Genomic DNA, 12,739 nt, shown 5'->3' on the forward strand with positions numbered 1-12,739 from the left:
TAGCTTTAGAACGTCTCAACTGATTAACTAGAAACTTGCCAGATTTGTCACCATGAATATAAAAACGACTCTTACTTTCAAGAAATTAACGTTCAACTGGTTGAGTAGAGAGAAGCTCAAATTTAGTTTGGAGTTCTACACGCTTCTTATATAATTCGGGGTTTTTAGTCTGAGCATATAATTGATCTAATTCTTTAATCTGATTAATCAGGTCTAATCGCTCTGAACGGGACTTTCTATTAAGATTCGCTGTATATGACCCCTCAAATATGCTTTCATAGCATCCCAGACAATCTGGGATGAAATTTCAGATGATGTATTAGTGTTTAGGAAAAAATTATCTGGTCTTTAATAAATTTTACAAAATCATCATCCGATAATAAAGTCGGGTTAAAGCGCCAATGTTTATTCCTTTGAGGGAGACTAGGAAAATTTAGAGACTAAGTGACTGGGGCATGATCAGAGATCAGTATACTCTGATAGTCACAAGAATGAACAAATGAAATAAGTTGATTATCAATTAAGAAATAGTCAATTCTAGTAAAGGTATGATGAACATGTGGAAAAAAAGGAATAATCTCTCTCAGTAGGATGAAAGAAACGCCATATATCAGAGATACCATAGTTAGAAAGAAAAGAGAGAATAGCTAAAGCAGATTTAGTAGGTAATCTAGTAACAGGGGATGATTGATCCAAAGCAATATGTTTCCAAGTCAGGATGGTGAGTGACTTGGAGGGGGATTTCCAAGTGGTGGTGTTCCCAGGTGTCTGCTGTTCTTGTCTTTCTATCTAGTGGTTGTGGGTCTGGAAGGTGCTCCCTTTAGAACTTTTATGTGTTGCAGTGCACCTTGTAGATACTACCCACACTTCTGCAACTGCTCGTCGATGGTGGAAGAATTGGATGCTTGTGAAAGGGGTACCAATCAAGTGGGCTGCCTTGTACTGGATGGTGTCAAGCTTCTTGAGTGTCGATGGAGCTGCACTCATCCAGGCGAGTGGCGAGTATTCCATTACACTCCTGACCTGAGCCTTGTAGATGGTGGACAGGCTTTGGGGAGTCAGGAGGTGAGTTGCACTGTGACTCGTTGTGTGTCTCAGGGCTCTGTGATGGGCCCATTTTTGTTTGTCATCTGCATCAATGATTTGGATAAGAATGTACATGATATAGTTAGTAAGTTTGTAGGTGACACTAAAATAGTTGACATAGTAAACAATGAAGAAGCTTATCAAAAATTACAGAGGGGATATTGATCAGCTGAATAACTGGACTGAGGATTGGCAAAAGGAATTTAATTCGGAAAAGTGAGAGGCATTGCATTTCGGAAAGTCAAATTCAAATAGGACTTTCACAGTGAATGGCAAGGCCCTGGGGAGTGTTGTAGAACAGAGGGACCTAGTGGTGCAAGTACATAGTTCCTTGAAAGTAGACTCATAAGTTGACAGGGCCATGAAGAAGGCTTTTGGCACACTGGCCTTCATAAGTCAGGGCATTTAATATAAATGTTGAGAGGTTCAGTGCAGTTGACAGCCACTCAGCTAGCAAGGAAGAGGGAGATGTTATCGCCAGTTTAGGACCTTACCAGCACTAGAAACTGGGGTTTCTGTAGGGAAGTTCCAGCGTTAATGTCTATAGGTAGTCAGAACTTCAGAGCAACTGTCTGGTGCTGATCTCCTTGTTTCAAGTGTGTTAACTGGCTTTGTTTACTTTTAATACAATAGTGACTGCACTCCAAAGGTGCTTTGAGACATCTCAGAGACATAAAAGCAACAATATAATTACAAGCTTTTTTGTAGACATTTTATGTTTGTTAGCCGTGCTCTTGAATGATCAGTAGACCTGTAAAAGGCAAATTATTTTTTAGGAATCCACTGAATGTCAACAAAACTGAAACTAGGCCAAGGCTACATCTTTTTGTTTGATTTCCAAATAACCCTGAGTTATTATTTTTGGATGGATGATTAATTAGTTAATTAATTTAGATTAATCGAATCATGGTGACGGAAACCTCTTTTTCCAGTTTAAAGCTCCCCCATTGGAGTGAAAAACAGCTGAGCTTGCTCACAGAATGTCGTTCCTTTTCCCTGAAGCTGCGCTGTTGAAAAGGCCAACACTCAAATGTCTTCCTTGTCCTCATTGGGACCTGCAATCTCCTTTGACCTTAAATGGAACCTTAGAGATGTGGCTTGACAGCCTTGCCCGCAAGAGGCCATATTTACTTTCAGCTTACAAATTTTAGGACTATTTCCAGCAGTTGGTGCTGATGTCTGCCACATCTCATGGTTTGCTTTATTAGCGACTTCACTTACTGAGGGAAAATTGCATTTGCTGTTCTTTCAGTCAACAGAAGCAGGCCAAACAGAAATAGGCACTTGCGCATTGTGGGCTTCTCATGGCACAAACATTGAGAGAAGGTGTAGATGTTCTTGCAGAATGCTGTCCTGGTAATGTCCTGTCAGGTCTGCCTTGCAGGAGAATGTTCCCTGTGGACTGTTCTGCTGTTGCCTGCTGTGCACTACAGATTATTGAGGGGAGTGTGGGTGAGGCACAGAGACAAAACATGTGATAACCTGCTATCTATTTCTGGTTTAATGTACTTTTTGAGGCATAAAAGAGTCTTTTGCTTGTTTGCACTTACTCTCCTGCAGAACCGGAAGCCTTGTCTTGGGTCCATAGCCCTGTTGTGGCTGTGATGATTGCCCTCAGACAGGTTGTGTTTTACTTCTCAACTTCACCAGACAAAGTCAAGGCATGTTGTCAGTGAAACAGCTGGTTAGGGTGAATCTACCATAAGGTCCTTTCTTGTACAGTTAACATTGTTGATTTAACTCATTTGTAATGACTGTGTACGCCACTCCCTCATCAGTACGTCTTGCTATTCCGTCCATGCATCCTATCTGAATACATCTGATGCCACTTGCATGTCTTGCCTGAGACTGCAAGAAATTGCAGAGGATTGTGGGAACAGTTCAGTCTATCACAAATTTGTTAATCAAAAACCTTTCCCACCATTTCCATTCTCTCTTCTCCCCCTCTTCAACTTGGCAGAAAATACAAAAGCTTAAAAACATGCACCACCACTAGACTCAAGCACAGCTTCAATGCCACTGTTATTAGACTCTTGAATGGACCTCTTGTCTGTTAAAGATGAACTCTTGTCCTCACAATTTTTCTTGCATAAGGCCTTGCACCTTATTGTCTATCTGTGCTGCACTGAATGAGAATCGGCTTTATTATCACTGACATACACTGAGTGGACACTTCCTGTCAGCTTGAACCAGTTTGGCCATTCTCCTCTGACCTCTCTCATTAATAAGGCTTTTTCAACAACAGAACTGCCACTTACTGGATTTTTTTTTTTTGTTTATCGCACCATTCTCTGTAAACTCTACTGTTGTGCGTGAAAATCCCAGGAGGTCAGCAGTTTCTGAGATACTCAAACCACCCCGTCTGGCAGCAACAAACATTCCATGGTCAAAATCACTTGAGGTCCAATTAATTCCCCATTCTTATTTTTTAGTATGAACAATTGAACGTCTTGACCATGTCTGCAGGCTTTTATGCATTGAGTTGCTGCCACAGGATTGGCTGATTAGGTATTTGTATTAACGAACAGGTGTACCTTATAAAGTGGCCACTGAGTATATGTTGTGAAATTTATTCTTTTGTGGCAGCAGTACAGTGTAATACATATGAAATTACCGTAACTTGCAATAGGAAATAAAATAAGTAAATAGTTCAAAATATTTCACTCCTGTATGCCTCCTCATCACCATCTGAGATTCTGCTAGCACCAGTGATGTCATCAGTAAATTTATAGATGGCGTTTGAGCTGTCAAGAATTCAGTTGCAGACAGAGGTACAGAAGCCCAGGTTTTGAAGCTCTTTCTCTGTAACTGTAACCCTAACACTATATTCTACATTCTGTTATTGTTTTTCCCTTGAAGCCTTGCAAAACTAAGTTTTTCATTGTATCTCAGTATATGTAGCAGTATATTGTCACACTTCACCAGCTAATTCAGTTACTGATTTAGGCCATACCCTCAGCTCATCTGTCATTGAAATGAAATCACAGCTCGGGTTTGGTTGAATTGTAGATCTCAAGCATTTGCCCCACATTGGTGGCTTGTCATTGTTCTGTGCATGAGATAGATTTGCACCCCAGTGCCATACTCCAAAAAAACTCTCGTCTTGGTTTTCCACATAAACTATTTGCATTACTTCACTGTTAAAAAGAAATGCTTAATCCAGCATTGAGACACAGAAACAATTCACCAGGAAGTACATTTCAAGAGAAACATCAACAGAGTCATCCAGCACAGCAGTAGAACAACCATCCAATGAAGGGCCTAATGGTGTGTATCGATTGCAATAGAAATAATGGTTTAATGGAGATAAAATGAGTTTTTGCATGACCTAATTTCTATAAAAGCTGTCCATGCTACTGCATAGCACCTTCAACCTCTATCTTGGCATCTCTCCAGCCTGCTCAATTAGACTAAACCAGATTAAGTGCAATTGTATACTGATAAATGCAAATTAGTTTAACAGTCAATCTAACGTCGGAATTAGGATTATGTATTGATCAGATTTCCTTGGAAATTTTTGAATTAAACAGGCAATTTGTAAATGCCTGTGCAGTGAACCTCTGAGATGGGAACATTACTGAGTAGGTAATTAGAAGGAATAGCATGTACCATGATGTTAACTAGCACTTTTTCAGAAATTTGTATCTTAATAATGGATCCAGAGCTGTTATGAAACTCTTGGCTAACCTGTATTAAAGGGCTGTTTCTGAGGTGATTTAAGATGAAGTGATGTCCTTTAATATGTTTAACCCATAATCACTGATACCAGTAGCTTTGTCCTCTGGAGGGTTTGATCTTGAGATCTTTATTTGTATCCCAGTGCTAGCATTCGCTAATGCATGGTCTACTAAAGGGAAATGCAAACCAAAAAGTGGATGAAATGATCAGAAAGAGATGCGTATTTTTGCTACATTGTAAAGGCACTGCTGGAACTCAGTCATAGACTTGTACAGCATGGAAATGGCCCCTTTGACCCATTGCATCTATGCTGTTCATAATGCTTATTTATACTATATTAATCCCATATCTCATGCCTTATTCATTCAAATATCTGTCCAATGCCCTTTGAATCTCTGTAATCTCCTTTGTGAGCTTATTCCAGATGCTCTGTGTGAGGAAAAAAATGACCCCTCCAGACTCCCTTTAAACTTCATGTCTCTTATCTTAAACCTGTGCCCTCTGGTTTTAGAAACCCTCAATATGGGAAACAGACTCTGGCTATCTACCATATCTATCCCTCTCTTAATGTTGTATACCTTATCATCTTGCCTCTCAGCTGCCTTTGGTCCAGATATAGACCCAGCCTATCCAACTTGCTAGCTTTGCTCAGTAGTCTTCTGTAGAAGTGTGTTTGGCAGATTTGGGGAAAATACAGAAATTCAGTCATGTGTTTTAATGTGGAATTTACCTCTGTTTCACCAAATAGTTATTAAGTTTGGAAACCAATTTTCCTGAATGCCTTAATTTAGTTGCAGATCTCCAGTGATTGATTGATTGACAAACTATAGCCACTTGGATTGAACCTCTGCCTGGAAGGCTGAAGACTCAGGGACGTGGGAGAGATTTTGGGGACCCTGTGCTATAAATGGGGTTAGGAAACATTTAGCACTGTGCAGGTACCTCCCTCTTGGATTCAGCTCTTCTGCTTTAGCTATCATGCATCCAGAGACATATGGAAACCTTGACACAGTCATTAAAAATGAGATTATTGTTAAATCAAAGATATATAGCCGCCTTATAATATTTAAAGGCCCAGTATGTTTCAGATGAGCAGGTAGGTCAAGATTCCCCCCCCCCCCCCCCTCCTGCCTCCACTGACTCTACTCAAACCCCAACAAAATGAGGCATTGCATTGTTGGTAGATTCAAGTCAGATTATTGGCTGGAATCTGAAGTCCACTTCATAAGCACAGTAGCAAGGCAGTAGTGACTGTCATGGACAGTGGCTGCTTGCAGTAAACCTTAGTTGTCCCCACTCCCAGAGATCATGTCAAGGGAGTATGGGTGGAGACTCTGGAAGTTGCAAGTTGAATTTCTGGAGTGAAGTGAAGTGACCAAGATGTGAGCATATCTATGACTCACTCTGGGAGATGGGTGATGGGGGACATTTGATTTTCAATTAATTAACTTGATAAAAAAAAAATGCAACAGTTGGATTTCTTGGTGTAAGTTGCCATCTCAAGCCTTTTGCGTTTTAATCTCTGTTCTGACTTAGCTGACCTGTTTCAGGAGCAAAGATACAGTACTATGTATCAATGAGAGATGTACCTTCGCCCATGTGAAACCCCAGGTATTTCATCACCTGACGAGGACAATTTCCTTTTTGATTTTGCTTGTTTTTTCCCATGCAATGCATTGAGGTTTCTCGCTAAATATCTACCACACTAAATTTGTCAGGGAAACTTGTCAAAATCCAACTTGTGTCTGATCACTCCTCATGTCAATTTTCCTCCACTCCATTTGAAGGAAGCTTTTTACTGCTGCAGTGGGAGGTGGGAGGCTTTGTGAAGTGATCTAAGATATTCCCACTGATTCCACAAGCTCCAGTGATCACTGGGATAGAGGATGTGACCGTCACTGAGGTAGTGGTGGAGAGCCCAATGATGCACACTTTTGATGGGAAGTAACAGATATTAGAGACCCCTTCATCTGCTTAGGCCTCAGTGATTAGTACTTCAGGTGTTAGTTGTAACACTCTTGTCTCTGAAGGGTTAGGAGGCTGTGAGAGCAAGCCCCACTCCAGAGACTTGAGTACACACTCTCAGCCTGAGGGAATGCTGTACTTACCATGAGGTAAACTTATTGAATCTGCCTCTTCAGGTGGATGTGGGAGATCCTATAACACCAAACTTGTCAGTATCCATAACTCAAACTAAACTAAAGTACGGATTTCCTTGCTTCGTTCATTTGTACTATAGCCCAACACAAAGCCTGGAAAAGTACTTTTCTTTTGGTGCCTTCCTCTCCACTGATAGATTTCAGCTGCACTCAGCATCGCCAGATTTCACTGGCTTGCTTCCTCTTTGGAATTAGCCACATATGGATGAAATGCAGGAAGTTGGGTAAAGGGTCATGGTAGGGTCAGTTCAGAGGCAGAAGTCCACCAATGGGCAGGAAAAGTAGCCCAGGAAACTAGTACTCTGAATTGGCCTTAAATTGATGAGCTGTTAAGATACTAAACATTCTGATAAGTTTTATCCATGCTGTTTTGAGGTTGATACTTCTTTATTAGATTGTCAGGTGGCTAATATACCTACACAATATGTACTTGGTGTTGAACCTTCAGAAATTACAAACTTATTTTTCTGGAATCCAATCTGCACTGGCAAGGTTGGCACTGAATGCCTGTTCCTAATTGCCCTTCAGGTCAGGGAGGTGAGAGGCTATGAAATACTATAGTCCTTCCCACTGTGCTGTCGGGTATGGACTTAGTGAAGATGAATGCCCATGATATAGTTCCAAGTTAGACAGTGCACAGTTTAACTGCAGGCAGTGGTGTTCCCATGCTCTTGTCCTTCTTGGTGATAGAGGTCACAGGTGTGAGAGATGCCATCAAGTGTAGCTTGGATAAGCAACTGCCATGTATTTTGTAGAACACACACACACACACACACACACACACACACACACACATGTGTGCGCAAATCATGCAGAAGTTGGAAGTTTAGAGTGGTGGATGCGATGCTGTTTGTTTCACGATAAGCTTATAAAAGAAATATTGTTGAGTTTGCTCATGATCGACAAATCCTTTGCTTCATAGACCCCTGAAAAAGATTAAACAAGCAGGAAGTGAACAACTGTTATGATTGGACAGAAAGAACGTGTATTTACAGGGCATGTAAGGGCCAAGGAGTCTTATATTGTAATTATGTTCACTAATCAGTGAAGTGTATTACATACGTTAAAATAAACTAATTGCCTGGATGCTTGGGTCACAAAGCTTACTCCAGCATCTGTTCAAGATTTTAAGTGCTGGGTAAAACACAATGGTCCATTCATGGTTACTGCTATTCATGATTGTTGTACCAAGTGCTTATTGGCTGAACTTGTTGAATTTGTCTGAGGTTTGCAAATCCCATTTCTCAGAATCAAATACATAAGTGCAGTCAAACGGAGGGATCCTGCCTTTGGTACTCTCATCATCATCTATATAGAGGATATTCTGAGTACTTTGCATCCAGTTAAATATTTTTGAAGTATATTTGCTCTTGGATTGGAAGAATTCTTGTACACAGCACACTCCCATAAATAGTAATATCACAAACAAATTACCCAACCTTGTAGCAATGAACAAGGGACAGATATTGGTCAGAACACTAGGAAAACCTTCCTCACTCTCTTTGAAATGGTGCCACAAAACATTTTATGTCCAACTGGGAGAGAAGATGATGTTTTGATTTAGTTCAAAGTAAATATATATTTAATTACGTATATCTCACAGTATACTAGATTCATTTTCTTGCAGGGATTCATAGTAGAACAAAGGAGTACAATTGAATTAATTAAAAACTACACAAAAAGACTGACAAAAGAAGGCAAATTGTGCAAATACAAAAGAAAATTATAAATGAATAATACTAAGAACATGAACTGTAGAGTCCTTGAAAATGAGTCCATTGGTTGAGGATTCAGTTCAGTATTGAGATGAGTGAAGCTATCCACGCTGGTTCAGGAGTTTGTGATCTTATCTGAAAGATGGTAGATCCCACAGTGCCAAGCTACTGCTTTACTGCCTCTGTCAGTATAGGATTTCTAGGTTCCTTCAGTTTTGCCCCTGATAGTGTTGCGCTTCCTCAGTACTGCTTCTTTGACAATACAGCCTCTCTCATTACTGCATTTATCATAGTCAATTTCTCTCTGCGATCTGCTCCTCTGATAATGCAATGCCTCCTCAGTGCCGTTCATCTGATAGTTCACTGTTTCACTCTCAACACAGTGCTCCCTCTGTGTAATTGAAAGGAACCTTTTTGACAACTTCCAGCAGAGTTCAATGGAGTAAAACTATTTTCCTGGTAAATTGAATGATCAAATTAAATGGAGTTGAGTCCTGTGCAGGTGGGGCTGGGAAATCTGAGGAATGTATTTTTACCCAGAAGCTGGTTGTAATGTGGAGAGCAGTACCTGAGAAGGAGACAATACTCTCAAATCTGGAAGAACACTTGAATTTCCAAGGCATTTTAACATCTTAACAGAAACTATGTCAAACTGTATTATCCATTCAGAGTAGAGCTAAGAAGAAATGTTTTCACTCAAGGAATAGTGAATTCTTTATGCAACAGGCTTGATAGATTCTTTGATGTTAAGAAGTCAGTGCAAGTTAGTGGTACTGAAATTTGATTGGCAGAGCAGTGCTGCTTGGTGGGATCTCCATTGATTGGTTCCCTGCAACACAAAACAAAGCACTTTCAAGGACTCTTCATCTCATGTTCTCGATATTTATTGTCTATTTATTTATTATTATTTTTTTTTTCTTTTGTATTTGCAGTTTGTTGTCTTTTGCATACTGGTTGTTTGCCCATCTTGTTGGGTGCAGTCTTTCAATGATTCTGTTATGGTTATTGGATTTACTGAGTATCCCAGCAAGAAAATGAATTGCATGGTTGTATATGGTGACAAATATGTACTTTGATAATAAATTTACTTTGTAATTTTGGTATTGTTGTTGACATGGACATTCTACAGCATCTTTTCCAGTCAGGTCATCATTATGACCATGTTAACAGCCATTTTGGTTTCTCAGGACTTGCTTTGATTTAGATTAGGAGATTAACTATTGGTATCTCATTTCATTCAAGACATTTGGAAACTAAGGGTTTAGTATTTCAAAGTTGGTGTTTAGATTTGGGATGTCAGTGGAAACACTCAAATTATAAAGCAGAAGAAGCTTTTCTTTGGTCTCTGGCATTTGATCATTGGTTGCCAGTTGTACTTCCCTCTGCACAACCAATTCATTGATACGTTGAGCTCTGTACTTGAAAATGAAGGATCTAGACAGTCCATTAACATGGTGTTCATGTAAAAATGCTGGTTGGTTGAGAGGGAGGAATATTGACTTTTAGTTCTCTGTCCTAGAAATGGAAATTGACTGGAAATTCATCTCAGCCAGCAACGCTACACACTCTGGTCTTGTCAGTATATTCTGCACTGCTCCTGATGTTCTATACTTTTAAAGGCTCACAGACACCAAAATAATTGTGCTCATTTCACAGAGTGGACTTGGGAATGATTTATTTCTTAGAAGGACCTGAGCCAACCCAATGTTTATGTTGATAAGCAATTAGAGGAATCAGTACATCCCACGCTACTCCCACACTGTACAGAGAAAGCCCAGGGGATCTGGTATCCTCTAGATGGCCTTCGAACTGCTTTTGTTGATAATCCATATTGCTAACACATGGGACAAATATTCCAAGACTAAGACAATTATCCTCAAGAATGGCTTGCAGCTGCTACTAAGTTAACAAATTTCATGTCACATGCTGGTGATAATAAACCTGATTCTGATTTAACTTAAAGATACCAAAATGCCTGAATGTTCAAGATATGAGAAAAAGAAGCAGGTAAAGGCTGTAAACTCTGAGTAAACTCCCTCATTCGCTGCTGATCCTACCTCAGGTACACTTGCAGTTTATATGCAAGGGTCTTTAGCTGGTGAGTGTTTGAATAAAGTGCAATCTGAAGAACATAGTTCAAAAAGTTCAAAGTAAATTTATTATCCAAGTACATGTATATCTTCACCATATACAATCTTGAGGTCCATTTTCTTGCAGGCATACTCAATAAATCTATAATAGAATAATGACCTTAACAGAATCAATTAAAAAAGACCACACCAACTTGGTTGTATAACCAATGTGCAAAAGACAACAAACTGTGCAAATACAAAAAGAAGTAAATGCTAATAATAAATAAATAAACAATAAATTTTGAGAGCATGAGAAGGATAGTTCTTGAAAGTAAGTCCATAGCTTGTGGAGACATTTCAATGATGGGGGAAATGAAGGTGAGTGAAGTTACCCCTTTGATTGAAGAGCCTGATGGTTGAAGGGTAGTAACTGCTCCTGAACCTGGTGGTGTGAGTCCTGTGGCTCCTGCACCTTTGTCCTGATGGCAGCAGCGAGAGGAAAATAAGTCCTGGGTGGTGGTACCTGATGATGGATGCTGCATTCCTGCAACATTTTTTCATGTAGATGTGCTTTACCCATGATCAACTGAATTGTATTCATCACTTTTTGTAGGATTTTCCATTCAAGGGCATTGGTGTTTCCGTACCAGGCCGTGATGTAGCTGGTCAATATACTCTCTATAGAAGTTTGCCAACGTTGTAGATGTCATGCCAAATCTTTGCAAACTCCTAAAGAAGTAGAGGTGCTGCTGTGTATAGGTACATTAGTATAATCTGGTTATTATTGTTTAACATTACATCAAGCAGACACACTGGCCTAAGTCCTAGGCTTTGCTACATTCCAGCAAAAGGGTTCACTATGTAGCCAAGGTTACTTAACCCATTCCTACCCTTCCAAATTTCCAATGAAGGAAATGATTCAGATCAATTTTAAGTGAAGTTACATCTAATAACTGTTCAGGATCCATCAGAAAGCTCAACAGATGAGATTAGGGAAGGTTGTACAAGGAGATGCACCCTTTTCTGATTCTGATATTTTAGTGCTTTGATGAACATCAGAGCACATAAAAGAGGATATCGTCATTTCAGAGAGCTACTTCCTGATAAAGTTGTTAATTCCATCAGCTGTGGAGAGATTGACATCCATGAAATCAGGTCCTCTCTGGGAACAAGATTAAGAAAAATGTTAGTAGATAGCATTGGACTTTAAAATTTACTTTCTAAGTGTATGTGTGGGACATCGCACATTGCTTGCTCCTTCAATTTCCTTTAACTATATTGATCATGGGGACAGGGTGAATCCATACGTTTGTGCAGTATATTCCAGCTTTTTATTCAAATTATTTGTATTAAATTTCAATATATCATTCACCAAAGTCAAGTCAACTTACTGCTCGCTCGAGTTTTTTAGAGAGTGCAAGCTCGCAATGAAATTTGCCCAAGTTATGCAAAAGGGCTTTCAGAGGAAATGCAATTTTGTTTCTGCACAGAGCTATATTCAGCAGTCACAGCCCCAATGAGTAATTATTTATTGCACCATTTGATTCCTTTTATGATGACCAAAGTCATAATTAACAAATTGAGCCATTTTTAAGAATAAGTGGCTTGTTAAACTTTCAGCCATCAGCCTTTTACTTTTACTGCCTCTTGTATGTCATGAGAATAATACTGTACTAACTTGAAAGGCTTTCAATATATTGTACTGTATCATTGTTATGTTAGAAATTAGTAGAACTAAGAATAGGGATTGAAATAGAGTAGAATACAACCAAATGAGTTTGTCAAAATTATGTATTTGGAAAAGATTTGGACAGTTGAAAACCTATTTGCAATGAATTTTCTGGGATTGAGATGTGTGGCTAAAGACCTGGAGATGTGTTAGGCTTCCTACTTTATTCCTTTGCATTTCTGGTGAAGTTTCTATTTACTCAAGAAAAAAAAGAAGGAAAATGCCTTTTGAAGCTCAGTGATAACAGTCCAAATGCAAAGTGAGACATTTCTACCTCGCCTTAGGAAATAATCTGTATTA

General features: G+C 39.4%; 1 protein-coding gene across 2 annotated transcripts in view; it reads left to right on the forward strand.

Moving 5' to 3' along the window:
- The window catches only part of LOC140741449 (neurabin-2-like), a 239,768-nt gene that overhangs the window by 86,987 nt on the left and 140,042 nt on the right, over window positions 1-12,739 (forward strand). The gene's annotated exons all lie outside the window — the stretch shown is intronic.

Source organism: Hemitrygon akajei, chromosome 18 (assembly GCF_048418815.1).
Source record: "Hemitrygon akajei chromosome 18, sHemAka1.3, whole genome shotgun sequence".
Classification (NCBI taxonomy): domain Eukaryota; kingdom Metazoa; phylum Chordata; class Chondrichthyes; order Myliobatiformes; family Dasyatidae; genus Hemitrygon; species Hemitrygon akajei.